The sequence below is a fragment of the Mizuhopecten yessoensis genome, unplaced genomic scaffold, assembly GCF_002113885.1.
Source record: "Mizuhopecten yessoensis strain PY_sf001 unplaced genomic scaffold, ASM211388v2 scaffold10821, whole genome shotgun sequence".
Classification (NCBI taxonomy): domain Eukaryota; kingdom Metazoa; phylum Mollusca; class Bivalvia; order Pectinida; family Pectinidae; genus Mizuhopecten; species Mizuhopecten yessoensis.
Window position 1 is genome coordinate 119,789 of NW_018408738.1, and position 22,273 is coordinate 142,061.

At 34.7% G+C, this 22,273-nt stretch overlaps 1 protein-coding gene across 2 annotated transcripts in view; it reads left to right on the top strand.

The window, feature by feature from the left end:
* Positions 1-22,273, top strand: part of LOC110462658 (protocadherin-7-like) — a 78,726-nt gene that overhangs the window by 14,846 nt on the left and 41,607 nt on the right. For both annotated transcript variants that reach the window (XM_021516728.1, XM_021516730.1), the window contains one exon: positions 14,723-14,863. The gene's annotated coding sequence lies outside the window, so the exon portion shown is untranslated. The remainder of the gene's footprint in view (positions 1-14,722; positions 14,864-22,273) is intronic.

Consider the following 22,273-nt stretch of genomic DNA (forward strand, 5'->3'; position numbering starts at 1 on the left):
GTACTCCTCAGAAATTTGGGGGTTTGAAAATACCAATATGATTGAGAAATTACATGTACAGTTTTGTAAAAGAATTTTAAACATACATAGCTCCACAGCAAATATAATGGTACATATGTATATGGTGAAACGGGTAGGTACCCTCTGAATATTGAAATTAAATCTAGAATGATAATGTTTTGGTATAAACTAATTACAGGTGAAAATAAATTGTCTAGTATAATGTACAAGCTTATGCTGAATTTACATGAAAATGATTTCGCTGATTTTAAATGGATTTCATATATCAAGAATCTATTCAATTGCACGGGACTAAGTTATGTATGGTTACAACAAAAAACTTGCACTATGAATAAAAATTACCTTAGGGTTAGTTTTAAAACTATTCTGTATGACCAATTTATACAACAATGGTATACTGATATTGAAAATTCTTCCCGGGGTCAAACATATGCAATATTTAAACATCAATTTCAGTTTGAAAAATACTTAACTATGCTCAAACAAAAAGATAGAATAACTATCTGTAAGTTCAGAACCAGTAATATATCTCTGCCTATAGAGACTGGGCGATGGACTAGAACACCACGTGAAGGCAGAATCTGTCCGCTTTGTTTTACTGGAGTTGGAAGCGAGTATCATTATTTGTTTATATGTTCAAATGCTTATGTAAGTCAAATCCGCAGAAAATATATACCTATTTATTACACCTCTAATCCATCTGTTCATAAAATGAAAGGATTAATATCAATATGTAAAGTTAGAATATTATCAAATCTATCGCTGTTCATACAATTACTAGAAAGACAATTAAAAAATAATATGTGAATTTCACACATCAAACTGGAAACTTTTGTATACATATAGATATTACTGATCATTTGTTAAACCTAACATAATTGTATTGCATAATGAGTGTGGTTACAGCTTGCTTATCCTGGTTTGTTTTGTTATCTGTCTATTACAGTATTGTATGATGGGATTGTAACACTGTCTATTATACCTTTGTAATATTATATGGTATGATGAGTATTATAGTCACTATTATGCCATGGTATGATTGCACTGTAGGGTGTGGTATACTATCTATAATATATGTATCATTGAGCGCGAGTAATATATGTGTAATACTGTAATAATATTATTGTAGGATTGTACTGTAAGATGGATGAAACAGTGCCTGCTATATACCACAGTGTGAACGCACAGTATGTGTGAATGTAATGCTATGTATTATACCATCGTAATAGTATTGTAAAATGAGTTTAATAATGTATATCACAGTGTATGATGAGTGTCATTGTATGATCAGTGCGTTATACTGTCTATTATAATAAGGTATGCTAGTACAGTGTAATATTGCGTATATCATTGTATGAGGAGTGTAATAGTTTCCACTATATTATTGTACGCTAGCATAGTAAGATGAGTGCTTTACGGTCAACCATATCATTGTTATATTGTACTTTATGATGACCTCTTGTTGCACACAATAGTGTGCCTGAGTGATAATAAAAATCTCTGAAAAAAATCTCTGAAAATCTCCTACCGACTCCTCAGGAATTATAAACTGGTACCAGGTATGTTTAATCCAAGACAATATTATAAAGACAATTAAATTCCCCACCATAATATAGCACTCTTTATTAATAATCAAATAATTCTTCATTCACAATATACATCTAGACTCTTTCATATGTTCTTAGAAATACAAACAAATGGTAAATAAATAATAAAATAAGTTTAAACTTAAATTTCAGTTTAATAAAAATGCGATCTAAATGTAATTATATAAAACTGTGATCAGCTATATGCAAAACACATATCTGTGTAAAATTATATAAAACTGGGCATATATGGTATATGTGAATGGTAATTAATGAATGTAAAACCATTATAGGCTGTAAACAAACATTATAAAAATTACCCAAATGTATGTAATTGTATAATAGTGATACATCGACCTTACAAGTGATATCTTCAGCGATATATATGTGTACATAACATAAAAAAAGGATCAAGTTTATTTCTTTTAAAGCAATTTATTTCAACATATATTAATCACCTTTTGTTGGCCTGGATGTTAGCGTGCATGGGTCTTAATGTGGAATGAAATCTGAGTACCGGGGGAGGGGGGATTCAATGGTCAGGTAGGTGACCCAATACCTTTGCACATTCGTTTGGGGAATCCCGGACGCCTTGGTGGTTTATCCACTGCACTAGCCAACCATCATGTTACATACATACATGTAATTGTACTAAGATGCTAACTATTTAGGAGAAAGATAATCAGGACTAATTACTAAGAAACAGCAGGGTAATGTCCACAACAGGAGAATAATGTAATAAATAATACATGATAAAGATTTAAAAAGATATTTTATTACAATTAGAAAGGAAGTTACAATGAAACAGACAGCAATAAATTAAAATGCTACCAATTTGTTTGCCTGTCAAATTTCAACTTCTTTTCTGTTTAGTCGTTTTTGGGACTGGGTTTACTGGTGCATAAAATAGTTTGAGGAAATATCTGTTAGATTTTACTTTGTCGGTGTCCTTTGATGTACCGTTTTGGAATTTTGGAACAGTCGTGTGCCTCACCTGTTGATAATAAAGGTGTGAATTCCACATGGAAAATTGATTGGGTGGCACACTTCAATATATCGCCTGTGCCACTTAAATAAACTTCTGAAAGAAGCTATTAATTATTGAATTTTGCCCAATTTATAAAACCTTTTGTATCAATATCTGAAAGTTTTTAAATATTTGGCTGTATTTTAGAATGGGAGAAAGTGTGTAGGATTAAATGTAATCCGACTATCACCTACCGACAAACACCTGCTGTTGAAATTCAGTCATTTGCAAACCTCTTAATTTTAGAGTTCCATCGTTCAGCTTTGCTGCACAATCATAAAACGATGACGGTAAGGAAAATGTTTATTATATGTTATTGAGATGCGGGAACTCTGTAATGATATGTTAGGAGATATCAAATAAATTTGAGCGTATTTAAAATGTTTTAAAACTGTCAAGAACTTTTCCCATTTACTTGAATTGACATCTTCATTATTTAGATACAGTAGGCATTAATCTTGGGTTTTTTTCAGACACTTATTTACTCCGGTTCTAATTCTTATACATTTCAGTAGTTGAGTGATTTTTTTAAATACATTGGGAACTTGATTAAAAATTAAAAGTCACAAGATATCTGGAATGATATGTACATTAATAGCATTTACATCTTAGAAGCAATTCTGTGGCTATTTTTAAATCTGAATTAATCTGATAGTAACTTGAATAAATAAAGTGAAAATGCTTTTTTTTTTTCAAATAAACATTAGCATTGAAAAAAATGTTCAGCAAATGCAATGGACAATTTTGATTGGAGGATTATTGTCTTAGTGCAGTGATAAATAAATGTGGAGGCCTGTTGCACTGGCTGCCATATTACATGAGGAAGATATACAATTCTCATTAATACGACTAATTGAAGGCAGGATTGCCCGCAATAACAATTTCAATTATTTCATCTCCTGTCCCTGCTCGAAAAACTGAACAGAGTATAAACAATCACATGTGATTTCAGTTAAACGTAACCCCTTGAAACATTTGATAATGTCTTGCATACTTTTATTTCATTTAGTTCATATGGTGTTAGCACATGGATTCACTTAACCGCAGAATAACGAAAGAAGTATATTTTTTTACCCCACACCTTTTGTTTATTCTAAAAGTAATATCCTTTATGGTAGACACAATACCCAGAGATTTAGGTGCAGTCTAACAGTTGGGAGCAATTTGTGTTAGACCTGATGTGTCCCACATGTTAAGTTTGATCATTGAAGTTAGGCCAGATCAGAAGGGACAGGACTATATCCACCTATTACAGTGTAGCTCGGGATTTCTTCAGTATGAGCCGAGAGAGAGGTTCAGTAGATGTTGACCCTACTGAGTGTTTTATTGAATAGAAAGCTTCAATGTAGTACTTACCTAAAGCTGAATCTGACAGGTTGAGTTTATTTAAGACTTTCGCTGTATCTTATAAGACTTAGTTTAAAAATTATTGGAAAATTGTTTGATTTGTAGTTGAAGTTTACGGAGTTAATAATAAGACTAAACTTCCAAATTTAGTATAAACTTTATTTATTTTACAACGATTATGAAACAAAATTTTAAAACTGTTAACTGGATGTTAACACGCAGGGGATCTAAATGTGGGGGTTAACCGGAATATCCGGAGAAAATCTATGTGGTCAGGCAAGTGACCCCATACCTTTTCATGTCCGATCCGGGAATCGCCAGTTGGTGAAAGGCAAGTGCGCCACCCAACCACCCTAAACTTTAAGATTATGTAAATACATCATCTATATGTTTTAACATTGTTTGACTCATCTTGCAGCATTTAATTATTTATTGCAAGACAGGATGTAAAACTGGGATATTGTAACATTTTTTGACTAGTTAAAGCTTGACAGTTTATTTTGAAACTCTTGCTGTATAACCAATATATTGGAACATGCTGTCTTACATACACATGTCAGGCAGCTGGGAAGTCCATTCCCTTTGATACACACATTTTTTAGCGGAAACTGACTCTCCTAAAAGAATTAGTTTTCTTTCCGATCCCTGAATTCTCATTACTGTATGAGTTTTATTTTCATTTCATTGGCTCAGTAAAAACCACAAAATCTGCAGTGACTCTTTACAGCTATTTGATAGAGCTATTTGAAATAGAGAGAAAAACGTATTTCTCAAGAAAAACAGTGCCTGTTTATGTATGGCTGGTTGAGTGCGATAATGGATTAGGTAATTCAGGGCAGGTTCTTATATGTCCATGATGAATTGTAATCAGGACGGTCGGAGGTTTGTTAGTTTATAAACAGAACTGTTACACAACAGTTACTCCATTCTCCTTCAGCATCACGTTGACGGTAAAACCATCATCCTCCATAACTTGAAGACTGAAATTACCAGGAATGGAACCAGATCCATTAACATTTTGGTAATATTTTAAAATTAGTGCATATGCATTGGTCTTGCTAACAAAGTTCCCACATATTTCATATAAATAAACACGACATGTACTAACAAAAAGCAAACTTTATTTTTTAATGAATAATCAATTTTGTTAAGATATAACGGAAGATATCATAATGATTAAAAGCTCATGAGATTTCAGTCTGTGATTTCAACCTTCAATTGTTTTATTTTTCTAATAAAAAAAATGGTAGGACAGATGACCGGCTTTAAACCTTGGACCTTTAAGCCTGAATGGTCAAGGGAATAGCCATTGCACATACATGACCTTTTCTCTTAGATTTGTATTTTAGGTGACAAATGTTTTGATTCCGTGTCCAAGTGTTGTTGGTGAGGCAAATGATGCCAAATGCTCATTTAAAATGAATCTCTCTTAACAAAGACAATCAGGACATTAAATGGACATTGTTATCTTAATGTAAATCTAAAGCTGCTTTCCTCACTGGTAGCCTCTCTTTGATACAGCTGAAAAACACTTAGTAGAGAAAATGGTAATTATAATACTAATCAGTGTCAATCTGATGCTTAACAGGGAGGTATAATATAATAGAGAAAATGATCACTGTAATACTAAATCAGTGTCATTCTGATGCTTAAAATGGAGTGAAACAACTGTCATTATTTGAATTATAATACATGGTAATTTATTGACAGACTGAATTGACAAAAACTTATACATTTTTGCTTTCTCAAAAAACTATCACAATCAAGCAGTTGAAAATCTACATCCAATTGAGTTATTGTTAAAATTGATCATACACTTAAACCCATCGACACCTTTAACAGGGTTTTTTCTTGCCTATACTTTTCATACCAATCGTTGACATTTTTCTTCCTCATTGGACTAGAAACATCATAAAAAAGTTTAGGTTTTAATTCCTAAAACAGTCAGGAATACAGTGTATTTCATTTATTCCAGAATCAAATGTGTGTTTGTAAAAGAATGAGCACTAACTGACTAACTTTCAGTTGTTAGTCTGTTTGAGAGTTTGACGGCAAATGAGTGATATGAAAATCCCCTATTGCAGTGCAGGATACGTGCACATTGATAATAAGAATGTGTGCTCTTGCAGGGTTTATTTCAATGAAGGGGCACACTCCTGAGAATGAGTGTCCTGACATCCCCCTCTACCCATTATCACAGTAACATCACATATAACTGAGAATGAGTGTTCTGACATCCCCCTCTACCCATTATCAAAGTAACATGACATATAACTGAGAATGAGTGTCCTGACATCCCCCTCCACCCATTATCGAAGTAACATGACATATAACTGAGAATGAGTGTCCTGACATCCCGCTCCACCCATTATCAAAGTAACATGCCATATAACTGAGAATGAGTGTCCGGACATCCCCCTCCACCCATTATCAAAGTAACATGACATATAACAGAGAATGAGTGTCCTGACATCCCCCTCCGCCCATTATCAAAGTAACATGACATATAACTGAGAGTGAGTGTCCTGACATCCCCCTCCACCCATTATCATAGTAACATGACATATAACTGAGAATGAGTATCCGGACATCCCCCCTCCACCCATTATCAAAGTAACATGACATATAACTGAGAATGAGTATCCGGACATCCCCCCGCCACCCATTATCAAAGTAACATGCCATATACCTGAGAATGAGTGTCCGGACATCCCCCTCCACCCATAATCAAAGTAACATGACATATAACAGAGAATGAGTGTCCTGACATCCCCCTTCACCCATTATCAAAGTAACATGCCATATACCTGAGAATGAGTGTCCGGACATCCCCCTCCACCCATTATCGAAGTAACATGACATATAACGGAGAATGAGTGTCCTGACATCCCCCCCCGCCCATTATCAAAGTACCATGACATATAACTGAGAATGAGGATCCGGACATCCCCCCTCCACCCATAATCAAAGTAACATGACATATAACTGGACATCCCCCTCTACCCATTATCCAAGTAACATGACATATAACTGAGAAAGAGTGTCCTGACATCCCCCTCTACCCATTATCAAAGTAACATGACATATAACCGAGAATGAGTGTCCTGACATCCCCCTTCACCCATTATCAAAGTAACATGCCATATACCTGAGAATGAGTGTCCGGACATCCCCCTCCACCCACTATCAAAGTAACATGACATATAACCGAGAATGAGTGTCCTGACATCCCCCCCCGCCCATTATCAAAGTACCATGACATATAACTGAGAATGAGTATCCGGACATCACCCCTCCACCCATTATCAAAGTAATATGACATATAACTGAGAATGAGTATCCGGACATCCCCCCGCCACCCATTATCAAAGTAACATGCCATATACCTGAGAATGAGTGTCCGGACATCCCCCTCCACCCCTTATCAAAGTAACATGACATATAACAGAGAATGAGTGTCCTGACATCCCCCTTCACCCATTATCAAAGTAACATGCCATATAACTGAGAATGAGTGTCCGGACATCCTCCTCCACCCATTATCATAGTAACATGCCATATAACTGAGAATGAGTGTCCGGACATCCCCCTCCACCCACTATCAAAGTAACATGACATATAACAGAGAATGAGTGTCCTGACATCCCCCCCCGCCCATTATCAAAGTACCATGACATATAACTGAGAATGAGTGACCTGACATCCCCCTCCACCCATTATCATAGTACCATGACATATAACTGAGAATGAGGATCCGGACATCCCCCCTCCACCCATAATCAAAGTAACATGACATATAACCGAGAATGAGTGTCCTGACATCCCGCTCCACCCATTATCAAAGTAACATGCCATATAACTGAGAATGAGTGTCCGGACATCCTCCTCCACCCATTATCAAAGTAACAGGACATATAACTGAGAATGAGTGTCCGGACATCCTCCTCCACCCATTATCATAGTAACATGCCATATAACTGAGAATGAGTGTCCGGACATCCCCCTCCACCCATTATCGAAGTAACATGACATAGAACTGAGAATGAGTGTCCTGACACCCCCCTCCGCCCATTATCAAAGTAACATGACATATAACTGAGAATGAGTGGCCTGACAGTGTCTTTGTTTGGCCCCTGTCACGCACTAGTGCTCATTAGAATGTCAGTTTCCTTATCAGCCCCTTTTACAGTTACAGAATATTACTGAGAACTGGTGGCCTCATTTTCCCCTTTCATACACACACGGCAAATAATAACTATAATAATAATTCAATGTTCTTATATGCCGCTTTATCACAACCTAGTTGGTACTTCGTCTCAAAGCAGTTCACAAATTATAATCCGTGGTTATAGGGCATTTGCAACCTGAGCCAATATCTTTCTCAACTCACTTGGGAGTATACGGTTGGTGCTGCCATTTCGGCACTCACAGCTAGCACTCTACAATTCTAGCACTACCCAACCACATACTCATTTGCAACTGAGTAGACTGGAGTTAAGTATCTTGCTCAAAGATACAACACAGTGGCGTACCATGACTCCAACCCGCAACCCTTCAGTCACGAACCCGGCGCCCTACCACTAGACTATACCGTACATGCCTCCGTATGAGTGAGAATGGATGTTTCGTCAGCCACTGTCATGATATCGCTCATTACTGAGAATGAGTTTCCTCTTTAGCAATAGCAGGACACATTATTGATAATGGGTGTCCTCGTCAGCTGAGTGACGCCACACACCACCATTTACAGAATTACTGGTTGGCTAATTGATGTGTTTGAGGAAGTCTGAGCTATTGATCACTGATGCTCATCAAAGTTGGTGTTTTTCAATCAATCACAGACACATTACCGGGTGCTTGTTTCAGCTCACCAGGCCAGAGGGTCCATGCCAGTATTCCTTCATGTCACATTCATCACCATTCACTTTCAGCTGTCATATCTCACTCAAATTGATTTTCCCCCGAGACACTATATATAGCTACCAAATTATAAAATTGATATTCCAATGGAGGTTTGCAGTGTTATAAGTACTGTTGTTCCACATCCATCCTGGCAATTTTCTTTTCGAAGGAAATGAGGGGGGGGGGGGGAGTAGGTTGTCAAAGTTTAAACTTTGGTGCTGTCTAAATGTCCTTATATTACCAAACTGGATATCTCTAATGCCTCACTGTTATTGAACTATGGCAGTAAACTTCTGTATTTTCTTGGTTAACTAAATCACCTATATTTCTCCAAGTTTATGATGGTCCCATTAGGTTTGGACAAGGTTTAACTGGACTTTTTCCTGCCTTTAAAATTCATGTCTTCCTTTTTATTCTTAGAAAAAGAAACATGTTGAATATTAAAGACTTTCCAAATTGATGAAAAAGACGATGAACATTTTTGTCATCCAAGAGATTCTTTTTGAAAATCAAAGAAATGATTAGAATTTGTTTTATTTATGCTAAATATTCAGCAAGAAATCCCTGATAATGAACTCAAAAGATATTTCAAGTCTATCAGAAAAAAATCCTTGGTTTGAAATAAATCAATAAGCTCCAGGAATGTTTTCTGATATGTTTAATGCAACTAAAAATGTCCAGTAGTCAAAATTGATTCTAAAAAATGTCCACTTGTCCAAAGTAATTTTGCCTCCAGTATCTCAGCAATTACGACTAACTGTTGTGATGATGTCTGGAGAAGGGGAGCTGCCACAAGTTGAATTATATAGTGGGTGTTGATGTGCGAGGGCCTGCACCTTGCTGTCTGTGTGCTACAGGACCTACAATTAGGGGCGTGTTGACAGGACCGCTGTATATATGGCATCACGTGCTTCATCACCCTGCATCCAAACTCATTCATCGTGAAATTGGTATCAAGTGGGGAGACGGAAAAAACACTAGAAAATGCAAAAACTTCAAAACATAGTGGAGAATGTATTATGTAAACTGTGATTGTAAAACGACTGTGAGGATGTTTATGGGCCCTCCAAATTTTAAGTGGATTCTCAGAGACGAAAGTAAATTTCAGCTTGTGTGTATAAAAATGTTGTTATTCTTGTTTATTCAGCATTCCTAAGTTAATTATATGAAATCCTTTAAGTTGAACATCAGATTAGAGGGATTTTTCCATGTTAGATGTACTTATGTCGGAGGATAGCTACACAAAAATATCACATATTCCTAACACAAGAGTAATGTTACTACTTCCAGCTGAAGGCTTAGAGTGAATATTTCTAGTAGAAATCTAATGTAAATATTTCCTACAGAAACCTAGTTAGTATATTTTCCTAAAGGAGATTAGGATGAGATGCTGATCTATTTACTTAGTTGGAGTTTGTTGGGATTATTTATATCAAGGTTTTCTAACAACTCAGATTTTTGGCTCAATTAATTAATGAAAGATCAAACAACCACATCATAGTCTGAGGCAATGAAGTCCTACCTCAAATAACCTATAAAATCTTAAAGGTTCAAACTTTGAGAAAAGTCTCAAAAAATGAAATGCTTTCTATAAGTATTCATATTTTAGTGGTGATCTTATTTTAGCAGTATTCACAATTTAAATATTGTGCTCAAATATGATTGTCTGCGCATATTTTTCTTTTGGTTTGGTTTGGTTTGTTCGTGTTTTACGTCCTATTAACAGCTATGGTCATTCGAGGATGTGCCAGGTTTGGTGGTGGAGGAACACCAGAGTTCCCGGAGAAAACCACCAAAATACAGCCAGTAGTTTGCGACTGCCCCACATAGGCCTTGAACTGGCCAGCAGAATGTCAGACACCTTAACCACTTGGTCGATGCGGCCCCTTGTTGATTCATCGATGTGTCTAATCTGTTAAAATTGGATAATTTGCTTGATTTTAAGTGTGCTACAATAGTTATAATTACACTATTGATGATGATGAGGCAATGTGTGGACTTTCAGAAAACTTTCATTTTTCACTACAGTCGTGAAAAGTACCCGTTTGAAATTAACTTATTCTGTTAAAATATTTGCTTTAACTAAAACTAAATTTGACAACATATGTACTGAAAATCAATTAAAAGAAATTTTGGTTCAAACACATTTTCTGTGTCTGATCAAACTAATCGTTTTCTACAACCCTGCGATTCCCCGAGAATTACAGAAGCCATTAGCCTCTGTGGCAAATTGTTGAGCCATTGTAAGATGTATAGTGTTAATGGGGACATCAGGATCAATACAGTATGGATGTCAAAGAGATGGTGTAGCAGGTGAACGGAAACAGTCCCGGATATCTACGTCTTGTTTATATGTATTTAATAACGTTATACCATCGTACTGCCATCAGAATTAGCATTACAAATCCAAATATGTGCTGAATCCAATTATCATCTGGTAACTTAGGCATTAGCAGTACTATAAAAAAGTCAGTTATACATGTATTTACATTTAAAATTAAATTAACATAGTTGGGATATGTTTATAATAACTGTAAGGTACATATTTGTTTCTTGTTTGAATATAATAAACTTTTGTAAATTACTGGTGCAGGTGTAAGGACCCAATCAAGAAGCCTTCACATTCAAATTGTACAAGCTCAATAATCTTTTGTTGCCTGTGTCAGCTCATGGTGCCTTCCCTGTTGCTTCAGTGTCAACTCAATAAGCTAATGTAATTAAATAACCTTTGCTGTTGTAATCTTTTGAGGGTTAATAGCAATGACTTTCAGTGCAACAATGACCAGGTTTCCTCAAGAAAACAGCCTTCCAGATTTTTACCAAACTTGCATGGTCATTGAAAACAAATTCTTATTGGCATATGGTTGAAGGATATGACCAGTCTTTAGATGAAAGTGTTAAATAAGACTATTCAGTTGAGGTTTAAAGGGGAGATTGAAATTGAAATCTATAACATAAGGTTATAGGAAGGTACTGAGTTCTTAGGTAATTAATTTAATCAGTTTCCTCATACCTTCTGAGTGATGATAGATTTTATTTAGCAGAATACTAAACAGCTTTCATGTCAACCTGCATGGAGATGGATTTTTGAGGTTCAGCATGAGGCTTTGTCAAGTGCTGAACCTCAAAAAACTTTTCCCCAAGAGTTGAAATTTCTTTCTTTACATCAAAAAAGTGTTATTTTTTCTCCCACAATTTTATAAATCATTTATAAACTTTCATTTTGTGGTGTACATAAAGATTGAAAAAATGTATCAGTACATGTAATATAACATAAGGAGCAAACACTGGTAGATACATCATCGCTATGGTCCAGTGATCTATTGCTGTATTCTGGTACAGCTGTATGCTGAAAAACAAACAGCTAATTATATAGCCACAGACATTTTCCTCAATCCCTTTTACTTAAACGTACCTGGATTACACAAACCAATTAATAACATGTGTTAAACACATAAAAATGTTTCAAGTCTGGAATAACATGTCCATTACACTAAACAAAACAAGCACTGCAGTGCCAGCACAATGTCATGTAAACATGTTAGAGGTTTTGAACACCAAAAAAAAGAGAAATAAAAAAGCTTAGATGAAAAAACGGAAAAATTTGGTAAGTTAAACAAATTTAGTTCCAGCTCCATTGATATCAATACAAAGCACAGCTGCTGGTCTTATTCTGCCCACTGAGCCATGCAGAAACATATCACTGTTCTCATTGGCTTAAAGAATTAATGACTATAAAAATAACATGTGCATCTTACGATGGTTCGTTTTTCTTCTCGCATTACAAATGCCTTCTAGATCAGCAATTTTTCACAAAAAATATTTTCAAAAATTGTTCACAACTTTTAGCTGTATACATTGTAACAGTAATTCTTATTATCATTTTTGTCATGTTTGATCTGTGTAGAAGGAGAAGAAACCTATTGTATCTGTATTCTACATCGCAATAATGAAATGACAACCACTTCAAGGTCACTGATGGTAAAGTCAAGTATACAGCTCTAATTATCAATGAATGGCTCTAAAATTATTAATGATAAGTCTCTGTGTTTGTTACCTATTGTATGTATCTTGCCGCTTGGCTTTATATTAGTGCCTCTACTGGTGGATAGCGGTCATTATAAAGGCCTGTTATGTTTTATATCACAGCCTAAATCAACTTGTCCGATACATTTTGAATTTTGGACATTTCTTAGAAATGTGACAGGTTCATAGCAGGTAAATCTTTTGTCTTAGGGTGGCACTTTATCTTCTCTGACTTTTATGTGAGTGTATATAAGCCTTGCCTACAGGAAAAATTATTATACTAACTCCTGACTTAAAAAAGACACTTTTATTTCTTTAAAACTGGTAGAATGTATTATCAGCAGTCTTTCATTTTTCAATAATCCTGATTGTTTCGATACTAATTAGAGAATTTAAACAACAAAAATCAAGGGGAGAGCAGCTACTTAAAAGCACAGAAATAGGTTTAGGGCTCAATGGCCACCAAACCATATATATTCTAGTTGTCTGGGAGTCATTTGTTGTGTAGACACAGAACTAGGGTTCGACTGCACCCTCTACTTATGGATCCTGCGGATCATCCATTGTATAAACACAGAAATAGGTTCCATCCCACCTTATACTGATGGTTTCTGCCGATCATCCATTGTATAAACACAGAAATAGGTTCCATCCCACCTTATACTGGTATATTTGGGGGATAATCCCTTGTGTAGACACAAAATAAGATTCCCCACTCCCACTTATTTGTTGGGGTTCAGGGGGTCCTCTTTTGTGTTAACACAAACAGGCTTTCAAATATCTTCTCATGGGGCTTTGGGATCCTTCCTTGAGAATTTTCAATGACATCCCTCTGATAATACAACATCTAGAGGTTTAAATGAGAACAGTTTCCTTCTGTAAAAAAAAAGAAGAAATAAATCATACATTAGAAATTAAAAACAAAAATTTTGAATGGGTACATTCTGAATATTCAAACTAAAACACATCTTCATATACATGTATTTCAAGTAGGAAATTATAAAAAGAAGTTGAGGAAAATCTGTGAATCGAGAGAATTGTTGGTAGTTTACATGACTAATCCTTGTGTTTTACTAAAAGTCTGAAGTGCTAACAGATAATAGTGTTAAGGTTAACTTTAATTGTTATATTGTTCCGTTTGACAATTATGCTATAATCCAATACATCTTTGAAGAAGACATTCATTGTATGTATGGCCAGGGTAAATACACAATATACTGTGCATTATAGTGTTGATTTATTTTTCTTATTTTTGATTGACATGAAGTATGGTTACAATAAGAAAACAATGAAACACCAGAACAGGCCCTCAGTAATGTTTGTTTTATACCTCTCTATGAGTAATGTGGTCTACAAATTCAAAGATGCGTGTCTACCCGAAATGTAGCTCCATCGACCTGGCAATACATAATTCAAGACCTTACTGTTGAGAAAGAATACGGCTGATACAGAAGTCATTGACACGCCCCAGCGCTCCAGTGTGGGATGTGCCGTTTGGCCTTGTCTCCGAGTCTTCTTGCTTGTTTACACACAAACAGTAGTTATCTTGTGATGGCCCTTGAACTTAAAGATGTGTCTTCGGTTATTATCACCTGTGATAAGTACCTACCTGGGTAGATACACCGAGATATGTCTGTGTGTATAACTGTACAGGTATAGATACAGGTAGATTGGATGATGATAAGATTCAAGTGAGTGAGGCGACTTAACAATGTCGGCTCCTCTGATATATTGTGTATTCCCGTAGTAGGATAAATATGATGTAATTGTTATGGGCAATGTGCGTGACGATTTGTAACGGTCCTTATTTCAGGTTGTCCATCACACAGTGGCGCCTTCTCGCTGTTTCTACTCGGAAGATTACATTACCAGATTCATCAACAGTTGAATTTATTGTGTCAAACATCTGGACCTGAAATTGTACGAAAGGAATATGGTTTAGAGTCCCAAACTGGTAAGTAGTTAGCATATATTTTACCTTGTTTCTGACGTTTTCAACACATGATCCGTTACCATACAATATATATATATAGCAGCTGAATGGTACCATTGAAAAAGAGCCAGAGAAAATTATTCAGGTGATGCATGCATGTGCTTTAATTTGATTGAAAATTCTGTTTGATTTCGTTAATAGTGTTGATTTGCTCTTTATATCTGGTGTGCTTGTATACGTAGGGGATGTGTAATTTGGTTTCCTCTGGTTTGAGTTTCCACTACTGTTGCTTCTGGAAAGTCCTGAAGATTATTGAATGGTTATTTTATTATCAGCTGTTCATATGTCTGAAAAGGACTACCAACAATTACACTATATCATTACCGTTGTGACTATTGTGAAACAGAAATATTCCATAAAAATCATCAGTTGCCATGCATTTTACAAAATTGTAATCATCTTAGAAAATTTACTATTTTAAAGTAGATATGAATCAAAATAATTAAAAAAAAAAAACAAGAAAAAATACAGGGGTCCAACTCTGAGCCTTTACATGACCATACAGAGATTATACAAGCACAACATCAAAATGAGGTGGATTTGTCTTATTTATGAGTCACAAAGCTTTTGAAGAACTTGACAGGGGATAAGTTACTATATTCCAGAAGAACTCTTGATTACTTCATCTTCTATATAGAAGACTCTTGAGTAGAAATCTGCTTGAATCCTATCACCATCCAATCTACCTGTAACTGATGCAATGGTACTCTTTACCTTGAAGTTATGTGTACTTTCTAAGATGGTGGTCAATGCAAATCTGTGATCTTTCTATATAAATCCTTCGTATTCAGTGGCCTAATTGCCTGAGTTATAAGGTTATTGGAGTTAGTTTCTGTAATTAAATGTATCAGAATTTTAACAGCAGAATATGTATTGTAGCATTACATTCACTGAGGCTGCCAAAACACATGTCCATGTTTTATTAAAAACATAAATAATTGAAGCCCTGAGATGAGCGATAGTGGAACCTGTAGAAGCTTGCTTGAACATGTGAAGCAAGGTACCATTGATCGGGAGCACTTTAGAGCTTGGAACGGCATCGTATTCCTTAGTGTATCTGGAATCTGGCAAGTCTTTTAGTCCAAATATATACAGTTAAGAGTAATCATTAATTGATTACACAGTCAAGAGTTATTATTAATTGATAACACAGTTAAGAGTAATCATTAATTAATTATACAGTTAAGAGTAATCATTTATTGATTATACAGTTAAGAGTAATCATTAATTGATTTTACAGTTAAGAGTAATCATTAATTGATTATACAGTTAAGAGTAATCATTAATTAATTATACAGTTAAGAGAAATCATTATTGATTATACAGTTAAGAGTAATCATTAATTGATTATACAGTTAAGAGGCATCATTAATTGATTATACAGTTAAGAGTAATCATTAATTGATTATACAGTTAAGAGGCATCATTAATTAATGATGCCTCTTAACTGTATAATCAATTAATGATTACTCTTAACTGTATAATTAATTAATGATTACTCTTAACTGTATAATCAATAATGATTATACAGTTAAGAGTAATCATTAATTGATTATACAGTTAAGAGTTATCATTAATTGATTATACAGTTAAGAGTTATCATTTATTGATAATACAGTTAAGAGTAATCATTAATTGATAATACAGTTAAGAGTTATCATTAATTGATTTTACAGTTAAGAGTAATCATTAATTGATTATACAGTTAAGAGTTATCATTAATTGATTATACAGTTAAGAGTAATCATTAAGTAATTATACAGTTAAGAGTAATCATTAATTGATTATACAGTTAAGAGTAATCATTAATTAATTATACAGTTAAGAGTAATCATTAATTGATTATACTGTTTTCTCTCTTGATTGATGCCACACCGACTAGCTATTTTGTTAAATGTGATTGTATTTGTAATTTTTATTATTATGTTCTCATTAGGTCAAATAGATATATGGAAATTTTCTTCTTTGTAATTTTTTATAACCATGTTTCTGTGTTGATTCTTTAACTTACCACATACAATGTATCACAGAAGTTTAAGGATGTCATCAATTTACCAAATAACACAGACTAGAGAACTAGGAATTTATTGATGCCACATACTTTCCAAATACAAATTTGGTCACAGATGCCACCAACATACCAAATAGCTTAGAAGTTAGAGAATGCCACCAACTTACCAAATATCAAAGGCTAGAGATGCCACTCACTTACAAGATATTCCAGATGCCACCAACATACCAAATAACTCAGAGTTTAGAGAATTAGACACCAACTTCCAAATTACAGGTTTGAGATACCACCAACTGTCATAGAATTAAAAAAATCACCCGACTTGCAAAATGTCAGAATACCAAATATCAGAGGATAGACATCAAATTTTTGTTAATGTAAATTATCATGTTATAGGGAATGTTGATAGGTAACATATAATTGTTGAAATGTATACAGAAGTGTTTCTGGAAAATAGGGATATTTTGATTGTCTTTGATGATTGTCATACTTTGGAGATAAAACAATGCTGTTGAGTTAAATGGGAAGTTGATGTGATGTACTGGTAATGTAAGCGTACTGTCTGGGATTATTTACCTGAGGGCCATACAGGTAGGTAAAACACTAATCACACACGGATGGTTGATGTCGGAGACACTATCACAGCATCTCTACATGGAAATCCTCTATACCCCACAAAAAATCTCTATTTTCAATCTACTTTCACTTATCCTTGTGATCTGGGAACACTCCATCTATTGTTGATGACCACGGCACACGACAGTCAATTGAGAGGGAAAGCTTTGCTGTATCTTTGTAGACCGTTGGACGGTATTACGATCGAGGTAGTCACACTACACTAGCTAGCTCGGATGGTTTCATGTTATTGGATTTTTTTTATCATGTCAAATGTTCAAAAGATATAATTTTGTCTTGAAAAACTACTTTGAAACAAGAATTTATCTTAGAAAATTTCTTGATTAATTAAATCTTCAAAGAGCAAAAAGGAATTGGAAATATTCCTCTCAATGTATTAACTGATGTAGTGGTCTCGAGTCTAGTTGCTTTTGATAGTTCATGTAAAAATATCTCAAAATACCGAAGTTTTGAATCGTCCTTTCGATGTGTTCATTACTAATTGATTAATAACTAGTTTAAGTAATTACAAAAACACTGAACAAAATGCATAAGATGTTCTGCTACTTGCGATTTTATTATGTCATATGCTAGAGGAAGAGAGATGGAATAACGAGATGAAAAGTCTTCCGTGGTTGCAATACAAATAAAAAGGAGATGGTATTTTCTTTATTTCTTTGTATGGTATTTCTTTTATGTTTATACCTTGCTTGTCTGTTCATTTAATCAAATCTACGCGAGTCTGTCTATCCAGTAACAAAGTAAACTGCATCATCTAATTGAGATCAGCAATTGAAATTGGATATCTTTGGGCCAAACCATTTTGAGGAACTAAGAATTTTATGTTCTAATCAAAATTTTGAATTCTGCTTAAACTGACCGTGTAATAGCAATTGTATTTGAGAAAAGCCATTCTGAATATTAAGAGTTGGAAAGATCAGAGGAAACAGTATCATGTATTTAGGAAACAATTTGAAATGGTCTTAAATATCAAATGTATAGAGGATATTAAAGAGTTCATTGTTTAATTATCATATATATTGAAAGAGTATGGTATAATACCAATATCTTTCACTTGTCCAAAGTACATAGCGGTATATCTGTCTGCAATCGTATTCGGAATGCAGGTCAATACTCATATTTTGCATTAATTTTCAAAATAAATTGATCTATGTTTCATATTTTCTTCAAATTTGAGTTGGATTTTCAATGAATTGAACAACCAAAAGCTGTACAGACCAGCTTTCTCCAACATTACCAGTAGTATGTCACAGTAGTTATAACATCCCTATCATCAGTCTAGAGTCTGTGGGAGTATAACATCCCTATCATCAGTCTAGAGTGAACAGTTTTAATTTTAACATAGTGGCAACGAATACAGAGCAAATGGGTACATGTGTGTGTCTATATGAGAATTCTGGTTGTTTCTATACTTTATGTAGGCTTTGGTTATAGTACAACAGAAGTGAAACTGCCTAACACCCTCCTAATATCTTGCAGATGTACAAAGAACAGGAACAAAACTGGACTTTTCCCCATTAGTATTTCCTATGTTGACACTGCCATATAGTTTACACTTGTCGTTTTCAATTTGTCTTCAAATATTTTATCTTCTTTGTGTGTTTTTTAACAAAATTCTTATTCTGTTTTCCTCATTCTAGGAATGTACACAATTTCATGGCTAGTTACACTGTGGCAGTGCTAGTGTGGGTGATTTATACAGGGTATACCCCAGTTGTTGGGGAGCTTGTACTGGGACACCATCTGTACTGGAAACCCAACCAGCAATATATCTTGTCTTTACCACCGCAAAGCTCCACACCACAAAATGGATGATGATTTGAAAAGTGGGAGATATTTTCATGAAGCATGATTCCCATTCCAGCTAAAGTGTCAGAAAATTAACGGCACTCATAAACAAAACAAAAAAATAAAGCAACTTAACACTGCCATTTTCTCTGATCTCTTTAAGAGGCGTTTGTCTTGTTGTGTTTTCTAGATTCCTGTTTGATAGTTAAACAAATGTTTGTATTACTTCCTCTCACCAGATCACCAGCTGCAGGAAACCCTTTATAGGAGGAAGTTGTCATGAAATTGGATAATGAGGAGTTTTGGGAGGGACTTGTATATGCTTGATAATGCTTGATCAGACACATTATCAACTTCTTAACATTGAATATATTTTTCTAGTCTATGTAATGGTTTTCAGCCCATCTATTTAGCTTTGAAAACCCATTTTTTTAAAGAGAACTTTGCCTTTTATAAACAAAAATGAACTTTACTTATTCCCTGTAACAACTCAATCACATACGGTAATTCATTCAGACACGGATCATGATTTATTAGAATGCAGCAAAATTGTTTGCTTATAAAATTTAGAAATCGCAATAGCAGTTAATCTTTCAATTTCAGTTTTAATTAAAACTTATAAAAAAAATCAAAATCAAAATTTCTTAAATACTTTCAGGAAACAACAAATACAGGCTAAATGGCAGTTGTTCAATTCTTTTGATTGTCGGCAATAAAATTGAGATGAAAAATACAAAATATTTTTACTTGTATTATCCTAACAACATTTGAAAATGAAGCCCCTTTTTGATGTTGACAACAATTGTAAGTGCTACCCCGTTCAATAATCAGGTACCTGGTATTTTTATGTGATGTTGCTATTCCAAAACTTTTTAATGAGGATAATATTCATATTACTTGACTAAACAAGTTCAAGGTGTTGTGGTATTATTTCATACGATGAATCAATGAAAGGATTTCCCAGGGAGGTGTAACAGATTCAATGAGTATAAGGCCACTTTATCTAATTTTCAAATTGCGACTTGTTTTGGCTTCATAAAGAATTTCCACTCAGGAGAATGACAGCATTTTAATTTGAACAACTGATTTATTTTGATACCTGGCCAGGTTGTGACTGGTCAATCTATCAGTGACCTTTGAAGTTTTAATTGAGTGGTCAGTTTTACAATGAAGCAAGTGACCTAGAGTAACATAGGAACCAATGTTTATATTGGCATCAGATTTAATTTAAACTTGATTGACAGTCCACACAAATCATGTTCTCTGTTTATGTTCTTCACCGCTGTTTTTCCTACTGGGCTTGATATGGGTTTAAATCGGTGACCCTGGACTCAATCGCTGACCCTGGACCCAAGTCCACGTCTGAATGGCATATCATCAGTATACATAGCATGTAAATTATGTCTTTCATTTTATTATTAGTAAAACTGCACTGATCTTATTTTTTGGGGTCATCTGAAAATTAGAAATGCAGAAAGTCTTGTTAATTAAAGGAGTTAAATGTTGAAATTGAGTTAAATCCGAATTCATTGTAGAAATTTCAGCCTTAATTGAGTGAAGCAAACTTGAGGTTTTGATGAAGTTCTGAGACATTGCCTGACCTCAATATAAACTGTTGGACATAATGTATGAAGACTGAAGCCAAGAGTGAAGGAGATCATTGTCATTATAAGATATTTTATGGAATGAAATTTGCCTTATTTTGCAAGGACCAAAATATAGTAAAATTGTCAATTTAAAAAAAGCTAGAATTAAGGCTGTTTAAGTTGCTTTTCATATTTCAAATGGACGTTTTCTAATCCTTTAAGTGTTCCTATTTACATTTATTGGTGATAGAAACCTCAAATGTGTTCAATTCAAATTGCCAATAGCAAACCAGCAGTTGGCTAAGCCTTGAGTTAAATTAATTCAGACGATGATGTGGTAGAAGTCAATATTCAGAGTACTTGTCCAGTGTGTGTCCAGTCTCCCTAAGTCCTGTCCAGTTTGTGATGTAGAGGATAAAAGGGGATCACAACTGGAGCAATAAAGTGACTGCTTTGTTTGGACTTCATCATTGACCAATAGAGGCTAAACCGTGTCAATGGTGTGGGGTCGTGTCAATGGCATGGGGTCAGGACAGCCTTATAGTGAAAGCCTGGCTCCTCAGGGGCAGGGCAAATCTCAAAGGGCAGTAATCAAAGAACAACAATCTCAGCAGTGGGGCAGATCAACAGTCCCTAAATACCTGGACAGGTGAGATAAAAATCACAAATCCTAATTGGTTTCACCTGAGGTCTTGATTTGTTTGCAAGAAAAATGAAAGTAAAGGTGAGATGATAATCAGCATTAGGCGTATATTTCAAAGGAGTTGTACACCTTTTAGGGGTCCTACCTGTCACCTTACCTGTAAAGATTGAACTCACCTGTAAATGATTGGCTATGCTGTAAGATGACCTGTTCACATCAAAGACGTAACTGTTTATTTTATTAATGACACATCTTGGAGGCTTTCCCAATTCTTTTATCAAAAGTAACTGAAATAAAGATGCTAGTTGAACTTCAAACCTGACTTTAAATGTTTATCTCAATTAATTTGTCAAAACATTCCAACCCTGAAATATTTTCTGAGAGATGGACTTTACTGTCACAGAGTCCACTACTAGCACTAGCTGTCACATATTTGGATGTCCGAGTTCTGAGGTAGGAGGTAAACAAAACTTAATGTTATTCTGCTTGATAAGATTTCTTAATGAAACATTTATGTAGCTTAATACATGTTTTCTTTTTAAATATTGCCTGGTATATGAAACGTAATTTGAAAATTAACCTTAATATGTAATGCATATTTGTACATTGAAAATTAACCTTATGTATTTGCATTTATCCTAAACTATTCTTGTAACTGTTTGAAAATACACAAAAGAGTGTGCTGCCAGTAACTTATAACGCTATAC